The 14,659-nt window shown below is 43.0% G+C and overlaps 1 pseudogene; it reads right to left on the bottom strand.

Moving 5' to 3' along the window:
- Positions 1-528: 528 nt before the first annotated feature.
- Positions 529-647, bottom strand: LOC122554050 (5S ribosomal RNA; annotated as a pseudogene).
- Positions 648-14,659: the final 14,012 nt, after the last annotated feature.

Below are 14,659 nucleotides of genomic sequence, written 5' to 3'. Positions count from 1 at the left end.
GATTGCTAAACAGATGCTTGCCTTTATGATGGTGAGTGGCTTGAAGGGGAATTTGCAGGTGGTGGTGTTCTCATGTACCTGCTGCCCTTGTTCTTCTGGATGAAAGTGGTCATGGGTTTGGAGGATGCAGTCTGAGGTTAGAATTAGGATCCCTACAGTGTGGAAACAGGCCCTTCAGCCCAACAAATAACTAACCCAGATCCATTCCCCACATTTAGATTAGATTCGCTCCAGTGTGGAAACAGACCCTTCGGCCCAACCAATCCACACCAGCCCTCCGAAGAGTAACAAACCCAGACCCATTTCCCTCTGACCAATGCACCTAACACTATGGGCAATTTAGCAAGATCAATCCACCCAACCTGCACAACTTTGGACTGTGGAAGGGAAGTGGAGCAAACCTGCACAGACACGGAGAATGTGCAAACTCCACACAGTCGCCCGAGGCTGGAATCGAACTTGGAATCCTGGAGCTGTGAGGTAGCAGTGCTAACCACTGAGCCACCATGCTGCCCCAAAAAATGCTCAAGCCTTCTGCACCTGGTATTCCCAGGCAGTCTCCCATCCAAGTACTAACCAAGTCTGAGTCTGCGTAGCTTCTGAGATCGGATGAGATTGGGTGTTTTCACAACAGTATGGCCGTAGGCAAGAGCTTTGCTGAATCTCTGCAGTGCATCTTGTAGATAATACACAATGCTACCATATTCCATATCCCATGGTGGGGGAGGGAGTGGATGCTTGATGCCAATCAAGTAGCAACAGTACTTAAATGACCAGGCCAGTTTCAATTCCTGGTCAATGGTAGTCCCAGGATGTTGATGGCAGGGGGAATTCAACGATTGTAACACAATTGAATTCCAAGTGCCAATGGCACAATTCTCTCTGGTTTACGTGTGAATGATATTTGCCACTTGTCAGCCTATACCTGGATATTGTCTGGATCTTGTTGCATTTGAACATGGACAGAGGAGTCGCAAATGGTGCTGAACATTGTCTAATCATCAGCAAATATCCTGCTTCTAACCTTATGATGGAGGGATGGTCATTGATGAAGCAGCTAAAGATGGTTGGGCCTAGGACATGCCCTGGGGAACTCCTGCACAGATGTCTTGGAGCTGAGATGATTGATGTCCAACCATCTTCCTTTGCACTTTGTATGACTCCCTTGTACGCTTTTTGTGTACAGGATATACCTGGGCAATTTTTCACATTGTCATGTAGACGCCAGTGTTGTTCCTGTACGGGAAAAGCTTGGCGAGGGGAATGGTCAATTCTGGAGCACAAGTGTCCAGTACTATTGCCGGGATGTTGTCAGAACCCACAACTTTTGCAGTATCTAGTGCTTCCAAATGAACTGAATTGGCTGAAGACAGATATCTGTGATGCTGAGGACTACTGCAGGAGACTGAGATGGAGCTTGTTTTTGGATGGAATATAAAATGCCAGTCTTGTCTGCTACTTAGAGTTATAGAGTCATAGAGACATACAGCATGGAAAGAGACCCTTCGGTCCAACCCATCCATGCCGACCAGATATCCCAACCAAATCTAGTCCACCTGCCAACACCTGGCCCATATCCCTCCAAACCCTTCCTATTCATATACCCATCCAGATGCCTTTTAAATGTTGCAATCGTACCAGCTTCCACCACTTCCTCTGGCAGCTCATTCCATACACGTACCACCCTCTGCGAGAAAAAGTTGCCTCTTAGGTCCCTTTTATATCTTTCCCCTCTCACCCTAAACCTATGCCCTCTAGTTCTGGACTCCCCGACCCCAGGGAAAAGACTTTGCCTATTTATCAAATCCATGCCCCTTTTAATTTTGTAAGCCTCTATAAGGTCACCCCTCAGCCTCTGACGCTCCAGGGAAAACAGACCCAGCCTGTTCAGCTTCTCCCTATAGCTCAAATCCTCCAGCCCTGGCAACATCCTTGTCTGGCTGAAGATTGCAACAAATGCTTCAGCTTTATCTTTGACTGGCTGGGTTCTTCCATCTTTGAGGATGAGGATATTTGTGGAGCGTCCTTCTCCAGTGAGCTGTTCAATTGTCCACTATTATTCATGACTGGATGCGGCAGGACTGCAGAATTTAGATCTGATCTGTTGGTTGACGGATTACTTAGCTTTGCCCACCATTTGCTGCTTATGTTGTTTGGCATGCAAGCCTGTTTTGTAACTTCATTAAGTTAAGACTTCATTTTTAGATACACCTGGTGCTGCTCCTGGCATGCCCTCCTGCACTCTCCATTGAACCAGCATGAATCCCCTGGGTTGAGGGTAATGATAGAGTTGGGGAATATGCTGGGCCGTGAGGGCGCAGATTGTGCACAACACCTCATGGGTGCCCAGTCTTAAGTTGCTGGATCTGTTCGAAGTCTGCCCCATTTAGCACAGTGAAGATTTGATTGTTGAGAAGGTGATGGGGAGCTGGCATTTTGAATCTCTGCAGTGCAGGAACAGCCATAATGGTCGAGTGTGTGTGGTACTGGAAAAGCACAGCAGGTCTGGCAACACCCAAGGAGCAGGAGAATCGACATTTCTGGCAAAAGCCCTTCATCAGGAATGAAGGAATAATCTCCAGCATCTGGAGTCCTCATTTTCGCCACAGCCAGAATGGTGTCAGGGAGACAGTTCTAGGAGCTGGACCCAACAATAGTGAAGAAGCGAATGGAGGAAGAGAATGCTAAAAGAAAGACTTGCATTTATATTGCACTTTTCATAACCACTGGATCTCTGAAAACACGTTATAGTGAATGAAGTACTTTTGGAGTGTCATCATTGTTTATTAATTCACTAAGTGTCATCAAACTGAAACATGAACTCTTTGGTCCTCCATCCACAGATACGGTTGGACCTGGTGAGAATTCTCAGTATCTTTCGTAAGTCATTCCCTTACCGTCCCCTGAGAATGGTTGACATCCACTCAAGAGAGCAGACAAGACTGGCATTTTATATTCCATCCAAAAACAAGCTCCTTCGACAAGCAAGTACACTCTCAGCCCTACTCCAGAGCCTCAGCTGTGATTTGATCCTGGACTGGGACTTGAACTCACAACCTGGTGTTTTAGCAGAAATGGTAAAACAGACTGAGCCACAACTCACCTGGCATAGAGAGCATGCTCTGTCCACTTTGCTATCTTGCGTGAGGAGGGCATGGATGCTTCATTTTAAAGATTCAACTATTTTATTTATCTCTCATTGTTGACCCACAAATTCAGATCATGCTGTAACATCTCAACCAGTACCACCTCTCTCAGGACATCCTCCCCTCCTCGGTCAAACCAATCTTCTGGAACCGCCACCTCCCTCCCTTGTTGTCCCTGACCATTTAACAAACATTGTTAAGCTCACACACTCACTCACACCAGAAATAATTCCCTGTCCTTAAGTTACTCTGTCCTTCCCCTGCATTTCCATACTGCTGATTTACTCTCATTCCTCAGAATCACCAAAGTTTTTAACATAGGACATATAACATTTCAGCACAGTACAGGTCCTTCGGCCCTCGATGTTGAACCGACCTGTGGAACTAATCTGACACCCATCTAACCCACACTATTCCATTTTCATCCAATGACCATTTAAATGCCCTTAAAGTTGGCGAGTCTACTACTGTTGCAGATAATGCATTCCACACCCCTACTACTCTCTGAGTAAAGAAACTACCTCTGACATCTGTCCTATATCTAACACCCCTCAATTTAAAGCTATGTCCCCTTGTGCTAGCCATCACCATCCGAAGAAAAAGACTCTCCCTGTCCACCCTATGTAACCCTCTGATCATCTTGTATGTCTCTATTAAGTTACCTCTCAACCTTCTTCTCTCTAACAAAAACAGCCTCAAGTCCCTCAGCCTTTCCTCATAAGACATTCCCTCCACATCTGGCAACATCCTAGTAAATCTCCTCCGAACCCTTTCCAAAGCTTCCACATCCTTCCTATAATGCAGTAACCAGAACTGAACGCAATACTCCAAGTGTGGCTGCACCAGAGTTTTGTACAGCTGCAACATGACCTCTTCGCTCTGAAAAGCAATCCCTCTATCAATAAAAGCTAACACACCGTATGCCTTCTTAACAATCTTATCAACCTGGATGGCAACTTTCAAGGATCTATGTACATGGACACCGAGATCCCTCTGCTCATCTACACTACCAATAACCTTACCATTAACCCAGTACTCTGCATTCCTGTTGCTCCTTCCAAAGTGAATCACCTCACACTTTTCCATATTAAACTCCATTTACCACCTCTCAGCCCAGCTCTGCAGTTTATCTATGTCCCTCTGTGACCTACAACATTCTTCAGCACTATCCACAACTCCATCGACCTTAGTGTCATCTGCAAATGTACTAACCCATCCTTCTATGCCCTCATCCAGGTCATTTTTAACATGTTCCAAATTTCTGACCCACTTTTTCCCTACAAGGACCCAGAGATTCTTGTCACTGCAACCCTCTTGCATGTCCTGTTCAAACTGCCTCAGTCAACTTGACTTTTGCACCAAAGCCACTGTGATCAATTTACCACACTGGGGGCACACTCAGAACAAAACCACGTACCAGACAAATTAGGTTTGGCCTTTCGTTTTATTTCTTGTGGAACTTTTTGTCATAATTTGATACTTTGGATAGCTCAATGGGCCACTTGATAGGGTAGTTAGGTGATGCTTTTATTCTTCCACATGATGTGGGTGTCCCTGGCTGGGTCCATTTGTGCTCATCTCTAATTGGCCCTGAGAAAGGGGTGGTTGATCAGAGCTGAAGAAAATGATGCAAAGAGAGAGGGTGACACGAGGATGAGCATTTTCATATCCGGCATCATGGGAGAGCTTACATTAGACAACAAGGGAAAGAGTGATGAGTTAGGATTAGGGTTAGGGTATGGTCAGCAGGAAGTGGATCTGGATTCAGAGTTTTCACCAGCATTATTGTAAGGTTACTGTTCAGAAGCCAGTAAGAGTACCATTTGAGTACAGAGAGCTGCAAAGCAGGGAGCAGGTTCCAAAGAAGAATCCTACTGAATGTCTATAAAGCGTTCTAAGAACGTAAGACGATTGTGATCTGTGTACCCCACCGTCTCTGACACATTGTTCATGACATACAGATTAAAATGTTGTAAGGCCAGTATCTCATTCTGGACCTGTCTGGCTTTGAAAGGATTAAGCCGATAGGGATGTTATTTTATCGTAGCAGTATTCCCGACGTCTACTTCATGTACAATAGCATTAGTCCTCCCCAGCTGATTCTTACATATGTCCTTATACTGCAGTAACAAACTTTTCAACAGCGTGCTATGCTCATGAGACAGTTTACTAACCTGTCCCATTCCTCAAGGACTTGTTCATTTTTAAATCTGTTTTGAGGCACTTCAAAATCCACATCATCTGGATTTGATTCCTCACTCTGCAGGGCAGTAACTAACACCTGTTTCTCCAGGTCTTTCTCTCCAGTGTAATACGGTTTCAACATGTTCACATGACATACCTGATACCTTTCTTTTCTATCTGGCATCTTTACGAGATAGCTCACCTGACTCACCTTTTTCTCAATTTGATAGGGACCACTAAACCTGGTTTTGAAGGGATCTCCTATTACTGGTTACAGTACTAACATGTCATCCCCTCGGGAAAACATCCGAGTCTCAGAAAATTCATCTGCCAACTGTTTCATTCTGTAGTGTGCCGTCTTTAGGTGCTGTTTAGTTAACTCACCTCTGATACATAATCTAATTGTGAGATCTCTGACTTTGGTCCTATCAATTTTTCTTTAATTAATTTTAAAGGGCCTCTCACTTCATGGCCGAAGATTAACTCGAAGGGAGTGAACTAAGTCGATTCATTTGGGGCATCTCTAATGGCAAACATTATGAATGGGATACCTTTATCCCAATCATTTGGATGATCCTGACAGTATGTTCTCAACATGGTCTTCGAGGTCTGATGCCACCTTTCTAAAGCTCCCTGGGATTCAGGACGATCTGCACTGGATTTAAAATGCTTTGTACCCAAACTATCCATAAGCTCCTTAAACAGTCTAGCAATAAAATTAGACCTTTGATCTGACTAACATACCATGTGAAGAAAGCTACTAACCCTTCTACTATTCTTTTTGCCTTGATACTCCTTAGTGGAATTTCCTCTAGAAATCTGGTAGACACATCCATTACGGTTAACAAGTACTGGTTCCCACTTTTTGTTCTTGGGAGGGGACCTACCAAATCAATTATAACCCACGTGAAAGATTCCTCAAATGGGAATTGGCAATAAAGGTGCAGGTTTTATTACTGCCTGTGGCTTACCTCCCATTTGGCATGAATGACACATACGGCAAAAGTTAACCACATCCTTCTGCATTCCAAGCCAATAAAAATGTTTTTGTACCTTAGCCTGAGTCTTTCATACCCCTAGGTGAGCTCCTACAATTAGTTCATGTGCTACCCATCACATTTCCTATCGGTATGCTACCAGCAACATAATCTGGTGCACTCCAGCCCATTTCTCTTCTGCACTAACCTACCGTGGTCTCCATTTCCGTCTGAGGATTCTATCTTTCAGATAATAACCCTCTGGAATATCCTCTGCCTCCTTTTCGGAGTATGCATCCCACTTATATATCTTTTATCATCTTGTCTTGCTGTTGCAAATCCCTTAGCCTTTCAGGACTAAACACTTCTGTTTGACCCTCTGTCTGTTCAGATTTTTCCCGCACCATTACGTCACACAAGGTGTCCGTGTCACAAAACTGGTCCCTTCTTTTCTAAAAGCTGTTCCTTTTCTCAAGGATATTGTGTCCTTGGCTTTTTTCAGAGGGGTCATAAACACTCTGGGCTCCGAAATTGCTGGGTTTGGTATAGAGACGAAAGGCCTAGTTGTTCATACGTAAACAGATGAGACTTTAGGCCAAAGCTTTTATGTTTTTAGAATTAACCTGTACAAGTCAAGGGGGTGTGGCCAGCTCTCTAGCTGAACAGTTAAGAGTTCAGAATATTAGAGTCAGTTCAGCAGTGAAGCTGTGTGGAAACAAGCTGCTAAACTCTCTCTCCTTCTGCCCTTCTAACTTCGACCTGTAAGCCTTTGTTTCATTTTTACTGTGTTTAAAGGGTTTGTTTATTGGGACTGTTGCGTATATTCGGAACAGCATAATGAAGTCTAGTTTGGATAGACTGAGTTCTGTAGGGGTTTTTAATTCTGTCCTTCGTGTTTCATTGTGTAATTTTGTGAATATATTTTTGTCTGTTTTAAAACCTGGTAGTCAACCTAGCTAACTTAATCTGGGTAATCTTGACTGTACACTTACCGAAACAAATTGCAAAGTTATGGCCTGGGCTACCTGCTGAAGAATGTTTTGAGTGGTCTGGCCTAGTCCATAATAGTGTGCTAATTGAACCTCAACTCGTTCATCTTTCTCTTTGGTTTTCACTTTGTGCTATGACATGAGAGTGGGATCTGGTTACCACACAGTCTGGGAAAACACCAGGATATTTCTGTTTTAACTCCTCAGTTTCTTGGTCTTCCTTGAGCGTCTCCATAACAAGGGGTGTCACTCCCACCTTGGACCCTGCTAAATCATTCCCAAGAACAAACTGAATTCCTGGAACTGACACTCTCAATCACTCCCACTGTTAATTCCCAGTCTTGAGTTGGCACTCCAAACTGATCTTACATAGGGGAACGCTAAATTTCTGTCCATCTATCCCACAAATTACCACACTCTTCGGTAACAGATCAAAAAAAGTGCATATTCGCTCATCCCTTACTATCAGCGACTGGTTAGAGTCTGTATCTCTCAAAATTATAACTTCTTGTCCTTCTCTCCCTGTTCTTTCTCAGTAAACTTTACCCACAGAGGCAAATACTTTATAGTGATCAGGTACTAACTCCATACCCAGCCCCTGCCGAGGCTGTGCACTCTCCTTTAGTCCCCCGGCTCTTCTTGGAGTCTCCTTTACTACCTTCACTAATGCCACTGGCTTAGCTTCTCTTACCACATCTTTTCCCACAGTGCCTTTCTTTAATGACTCGCACTGTGACCTTACGTGTCCCACCTTCTGGCAGTGAAAGCACCTTTTCCCAGTGTCCTTCTGAAACCACCGGCACTGAAATCTTCTGTGTCCCACTCTATTACAGTGAAAACACCTGAGGCCTTTCACCTCCTTTCCACTCTCTTGAGCTTCATTTTTAACCTGTGGTAAAATCTTACTCTACTCTTGGTTTTGTAGTATAGGATCTCGCCTTCTCCCAACTTCTATACCTCACAGGACAAAATTCTGGCTGGAAGCTTGTCTTGTGTACCAATAAGTATTCACCTGCTAATTCTGCTGTCCTTTTCACTTCCTGAACCTTCTGTTCCTCCATGTGAGTTCTTACCTTCTCTGGAAGTGGGTTTTAAACTCCTCCAGCAGAATAATCTCTCTTCGAGCCTCAAATGTCCTACCTATTTTTAAAGCACACACCCATCCACCAAAATGACTCTGTGTAATTCTTTCGAACTCAACATAAGTCTGACCTGGTTCCTTCTTTATGTTTCTGAACCGCTGTCTATGTGCTTCTATGTACATATTTCTGTTTTAATTTCTGTTAAGCGCAAGGCAGACCAAGAAACTGAGGAGTTAAAACAGAAATTGGTCTATGTACCAATTCATAAGCACCTAAAATAGCCTGTTTGACCTCTTCATAATCTCTTAATACCTCATCTGACAGCGCGGCAAATACCTCAATAGCTCTGCCTACCAGTTTGGTCTGAACTAGCATTACCCATAAATCCTCGGACCACTCCATATGCCTAGCCAATTTTTCAAATGAAATAAAGAAGGCTACAACGTCTTTCTCATCAAATTGTGGCAGAGTTCTGACATATTTGTATATATCACTACCTTCTCTTTTAATCTCCATCCTGTTAACTTGACTTTGCTGACTAAGACGCAACTTCACAAGTTCAAATTTTATCTCTCTTCTCTCTCTTTCTTCTCTCTTTCTCTCTGCCTTTCTTTATCTTCTAACTCTATTTTCCTCACCTCTCCTGCACTGTTTCTCTGATACACCTAAGTATTTGAGTAACCCCCTAACAATTACAGTTTTACTTTTGTCCTTGGTTAATCCCAAATCTAACTTAATTGCTAATTTTAAAAGAATGGTCTTTCTCTTTCCTTCTAAATTTACTTGACCAATTTGAGAGTCATCTTCAAATCCAAGAACCTCCTCAGCAATTTTAAGAGCCATTTCTCTCATTTTTGATTTAATCAACCACAAGTCACTGAAATTAAACCATTGTCTCACCTACGTTTTATTTAAAGATCTAGGATACTAACCTGCAAGTGTTTACATCTGCTGGGAATTTTCGTATCCCCAAATTTACTGAAATCTGTCTAAACAAGTTCAAATCTCAGACGAAAGCCCCCGAATTGTTATGTCACGGGGTAAATCCCCCTGCTATTTTTTTTATATAATATATTTTTATTAAGAAAAAACAGATTTTTAAATATTACAACAAATACAAAACAATGCAATTCAAAACAGTACAAAAATAGTACAAAACTAAACCCAAATAATAAAAAAAACCCCCAACCCATCCCCCTATATGAATGCATAAACATATATAGAGAAGTATAAAATTAGAAAAAAAACCTAAACTAGCTATTTAACTAACTAAATAAATACCTAACAACAAACAAATAAATAGTAATAACTCAGCCCAGCCAAACAAAACACTCATACATTCACAGTTCCTCCTCCCTGGATATTGGACTCATGAAACACAATCGTTGCAGCTATATAAAAGCCCTTGTTAGTGTGGCAGATAAATCTGTGTCCAGGTATTTCAAAAAGGGTTGCCATGTCTTGTAAAAATTCTCAGTTTTGTGGTGCACCATATTTGTGAGAAAATCCAGGGGAATATGCTCCATAACAATCTTCCGCCAACCCGACAGGCCTGGGGGTTTTCTGATATCCAACCTAGCAAGATATTCTTCCTTGCACAGAATGTAAGAATATTGAAAAGTTTTTCCTTATGCGAGTCTGCAAGAAATGCAATGTGTAGGCCCAAAAGGAGCAAAATTGGATCCTTCTCCACCCCTACACCTAAAATCCTCTCCATTGCACCCACCACAGCGCTCCAATATGTTTGAAGCCTGTCACAAGACCAAAGACAATGGGTAAGAGTACCCGTACAGACCTTGCACTTGGGATATGCTGAAGATACCCCTAGTTTAAATTTTGACAAACGGTCTGGGGCTAAGTGGACGCTGTGGAGAATCTTCAACTGTAAAGCATGGGTCCTATTGCAAATTGATATCTTCCTTGCATTCTCCCAAATATCCTCCCATGCCTCTGAAGAAACTTCAACACCCAGCTCTCTTTCCCACATCTTGCAAAGTCGATCAGACTCATCTGAGGTGGCACCCCCCAATTGGTGATACAGAGCACTGACAGAGAGTGTACTCTTAGCCCTTAGTACCCCTCTTTCTATGTCAGATTTGTAGGGATCAGTCAAAAGTGTGGTCTTTTTTTGAATAAAATCCCTAACTTGAAAAGAACGAAAGGGGTCTCAATTAGGTAACTCGTACTTCCGTAATAACTGATTGAAGGACATCATTACATCTCCCTCAAATAAATCATCCATGCAAGATATACCCCTAGCTGCCCAACGTTTAAATCCTGAATCTATCACACCTGGTTGAAAACTCGGCATACCCACTAAAGGTGTAAACAAAGATGTTTTGCCAATATTACCTTCCCTCTGCTGAATTGCCCTCCATGCTTTAACACTATTGATGACTATTGGGTTATGGCAATATTCCCTAACTGTCCTCACTTTGTCCAAAAACAGCAAACTGGTAAGGGGGCACCTTCCCTGGGAGACTTCGATATCTAGCCATATTGAAAGAGGGTCCCCACAAACCCAATCACTTACGTAGGTCAAAAACGAGCTTAATTGGTAATTTTTAATGTCTACCCCCCCAATCTGTGAGGCAACTGCAGTTTGGCTAATTTAATGAGGGGCCGTTTACGGTGCCAGATAAAGGAGCTGAACCAACTGTTCAGTCTCCTGAGTGTTTGTTTATTGAAAATCAGGGGGAGTATCCGTATAGGGTATAGCAAACGAGGGAGAATATTCATCTTAATAAGCGCTATCCGACCCAACCATGAGACTGGAAGTGCCTCCCATCTTTGGAGGTCTTGTTTAATTTTTTCAAATAATTGAGTAAAATTGGCTTTGAACAGCCAATCCAGAACTGGAGTAATGAATATGCCCAAATACACAAACCCCCCCGTGACCACCTAAGTGGGGATCTATAGTCACTCTCAAGAGCCAACTCTTTCGTAAGACCACCCATAGGCATAGCCTCTGATTTAGCAAAATTAATCTTATACCCTGAAAAAGCGCCAAACGCGTGAATGCATTGTATCAGGCAAGGCACTGAAACTGCTGGATTTGTCAAGAAAATTAGAACATCGTCTGCATACAGCGAGATCTTATGTAAGTTTGACCCCACTTCTGGAGCTCAAATATTGAGATCCCCACGAATGGCCTCTGCCAACGGTTCAATCACCAACGTAAAAAGTAATGGTGAAAGGGGACAGCCCTGCCGGCTGCCCCTAGAAATATTAAAATTGCTTGATCGTACCCCGTTGGTAATGACTGCAGCGAGAGGTACACTGTAGAGAACCTTTATCCATCTTACGAAAACTTCACCCAGACCAAACCGGTCTAGAGTATAGAAAAGGTACGGCCACTCAACTCGGTCAAATGCCTTCTCTGCATCTAAAGAAATCACCAATCCCTGTATTGACTGCAGTTGGCATGCTTGAATTACGTTAAGCAGCCTCCTAACATTATTGGAGGATCTGTGACCCTTTATGAAGCCAGTCTGATCCTCTTTAATAATAGAGGGTAACACAGTCTCCAGCCTTAATGCAAGAGCCTTAGAGAGGATCTTAAAGTCCACATTTAAGAGCGAGATTGGCCTGTATGAAGCACAGTCTTCCGGATCCTTCCCTTTTTTAAGGATAAGTGAAATATTGGCCTCTCTCAGAGATGGTGGGAGACAAACATGACTGTATGAATCATTAAACATATTCAGCATCGGGCCTGATGGTATACTTATAAATTCCTTATAGAATTCACTGGGAAGTCCATCAGGAACGGGCGCCTTTCCGCTCTGAAGCTGCCTCACAGCTTCCTGCACTTCTTGCTCTGATAATGGGGCATTGAGAAAGGGCTGTTGTTCGGGAGTTACACCCGGGAGCTTCAGATCTCTAAAAAAGGATTCCATTTTGGCCTGCCCCTCCTCACAATTCTCAGACTGATATAACTTAAGAGTAGAATCTCTGGAATGCCACATTAATCTTTTTAGAATCACATGTTAGGTTCCCAGACCCTTCCCTAATCACTGTAATGGTTTGTGGGGCACTTCTCTTTCTGGCAAGATATGCTTAGTATTTGCCTGGCTTGTCACCATGCTCGTATAACCTTTGCTTTGCAAAAGCCAACTCCTTCTTTGCCGTCTGCATGAGCACAGAATTTAGTGTAGACCACAGTGCCGTAATCCTCTGTAGTTTGACCAATGAGGGTCTGTCAAAATAGGCCTTCTCAGCTGCCTTCAACCGTGCTTCAAGGAGACGTTGCTGCTCACCCTTCTGCCGCTTCCTACTTGTGGAATATGAAATAACTAACCCTCTGGCATAAGCTTTGGCAGTTTCCCAGAGAACAGATGAGCTATCAAGCAAGCCTATGCTGATGTCTAGGAATGCCCGAAATTCCCTAGAGAAATAATCCACAAACTTGCTGTTCATGAGAATAAAGGGGTCTATTCGCCAGTACCTTGAATCTACTGTAACATGCTTAATTTTAACCATGAGGTACACTGGAGCATGATCAGAGATGGCAATATTACCAATTGTACAGGATGCCACCAGATCCAGGGTTACCGCAGGGGTCAGAAAAAAAACAATCCTCGTGTGACATCTATGTGGATTGGAGAAAAACATGAAATCCCTACCTGTACACCTCCAGACGTCCACCAACCCAAAATTCCCCACACAGACCCAATAACTGTTTAGTTTGTGCAGAGGGTATCGAGGGACCTATAGGCAACCTGTCTACTGTGGGGTCCATGAGGCAGTTAAAATCTCATGTGCCGAGATTTGAGACTTATCAGTTTAGAAAAAGCATCTACCAAGAATTTAAGAGGATGAACTGGGGGACAATAAACATTTAAAATGCCATATTCTTCCCCATTTATCAAGGCTTTAAGAATTACAAGCCTCCCGTATGTGTCTTTAACACATTCCAACAATTTAAGTGAGAGATTTTTCCTTACCAATATAGCCACTCCCCTACTTCTGGTATTAAATGATGAAAAATAAACTCGGTCAAAGCCATTCTGCTGTAATTTCAGATGCTCCTTGTCATCCAAATGTGTGTCCTGTAACAAAGCAATATCCACCTTCTCCTTTCTAAGACTCAAGAGTACCTTCTTCCTCTTAATTGATGAGTGACTTCCCTTGATATTCCAGGTACACCATTTAATCAAATCATTAGCCGTAATGTTCTGCAATTACATTTAAATTCCAGAGAGGAGGAACCCGAACCACAAATTGCTGAGCCTTAGTGTCGCATGGTCCACCAAAGATAAAAACTACATAAACTAAAACCACTACATTTAACAAACATACGAAAATATTAAAAATAAAAAACAACAAAAACCAGAAAACAAACCAACATATAAAGCGCCAATAGCGCTGAGTAGAGGAACTCACCCCCTGCCCGGAGGGGGCAACTACCCGTCCCGAACTGCCCATAAATAGGCATCTAACCATCTCAACCACCTTCACTTCTCCCAGCTAGAGCCGCATCGCAAGCACAAGCTAAAAAGAATAAACACCCCATAGAATATCAATATGAATAAAAAAAATTCTTTCATTAAAAAAAAGGGGAATACCCCACCCAGCTTTGGTGTGTCCTAACTTAGAAATTTAAAATGTACATCTTAACCACCGCCAGACATAGTTTGAACCAAAATATTATCAAGAGGAAAAAAAAGGGAAAAACAAAGCTCCAACCGGATTTCCTCCATTTCTTTTACAGAATGATAAACGCATACCCAAGCAATAATATTTATACATACTACAATTGTTTAAATTAGGTTAGTTTGTCCACAAAGTCTCTTGTCTTCTCCGATGTGTCAAAGAGACGCGTGGATCCATCTAAGGTGATCCGAAGCACTTCTGGATATCTCAGGGAGTACTGAATCCCAAGCTCCTTCAATCTTCTCTTGACACCATCATAAGATTTTTGTTTCTGGATCACCGCTGCTGAAAAGTCCTGAAAAAACATGATCTTAGACCCCTCGTACATTAGGGCCTTTGGATCCTTCCCCTGGAGTCTGGAAGCCTCCATGACTCTCTCCTTATCCCGGTAATGATGCAACCGCAACAGGAAAGGGCGAGGGCGTTGACCCAGACCCGACCTCCGTGCTGCGACCCGGTGAGCCCTCTCTATCTTCAATCCTCTCATGCCAGTCTCCAAGTCAAGGAATTTTGAAAGCCAATCTTCAACAAATTCCGCAGGCCGCTCACCTTCCTTACCCTCAGGCAGACCGATGATCCGAATGTTTTTTCTCCTGCCCTGTTTTCAAGATCATCCACTTGGTCACGCA

The sequence above is a fragment of the Chiloscyllium plagiosum genome, unplaced genomic scaffold (genome assembly GCF_037043375.1).
Source record: "Chiloscyllium plagiosum isolate Xiang-an unplaced genomic scaffold, Cpla_swu_hap1 HiC_scaffold_8, whole genome shotgun sequence".
In the NCBI taxonomy this organism is placed as follows: Eukaryota; Metazoa; Chordata; class Chondrichthyes; order Orectolobiformes; family Hemiscylliidae; genus Chiloscyllium; species Chiloscyllium plagiosum.
This window is presented reverse-complemented; position numbering and strand designations above follow the sequence as displayed.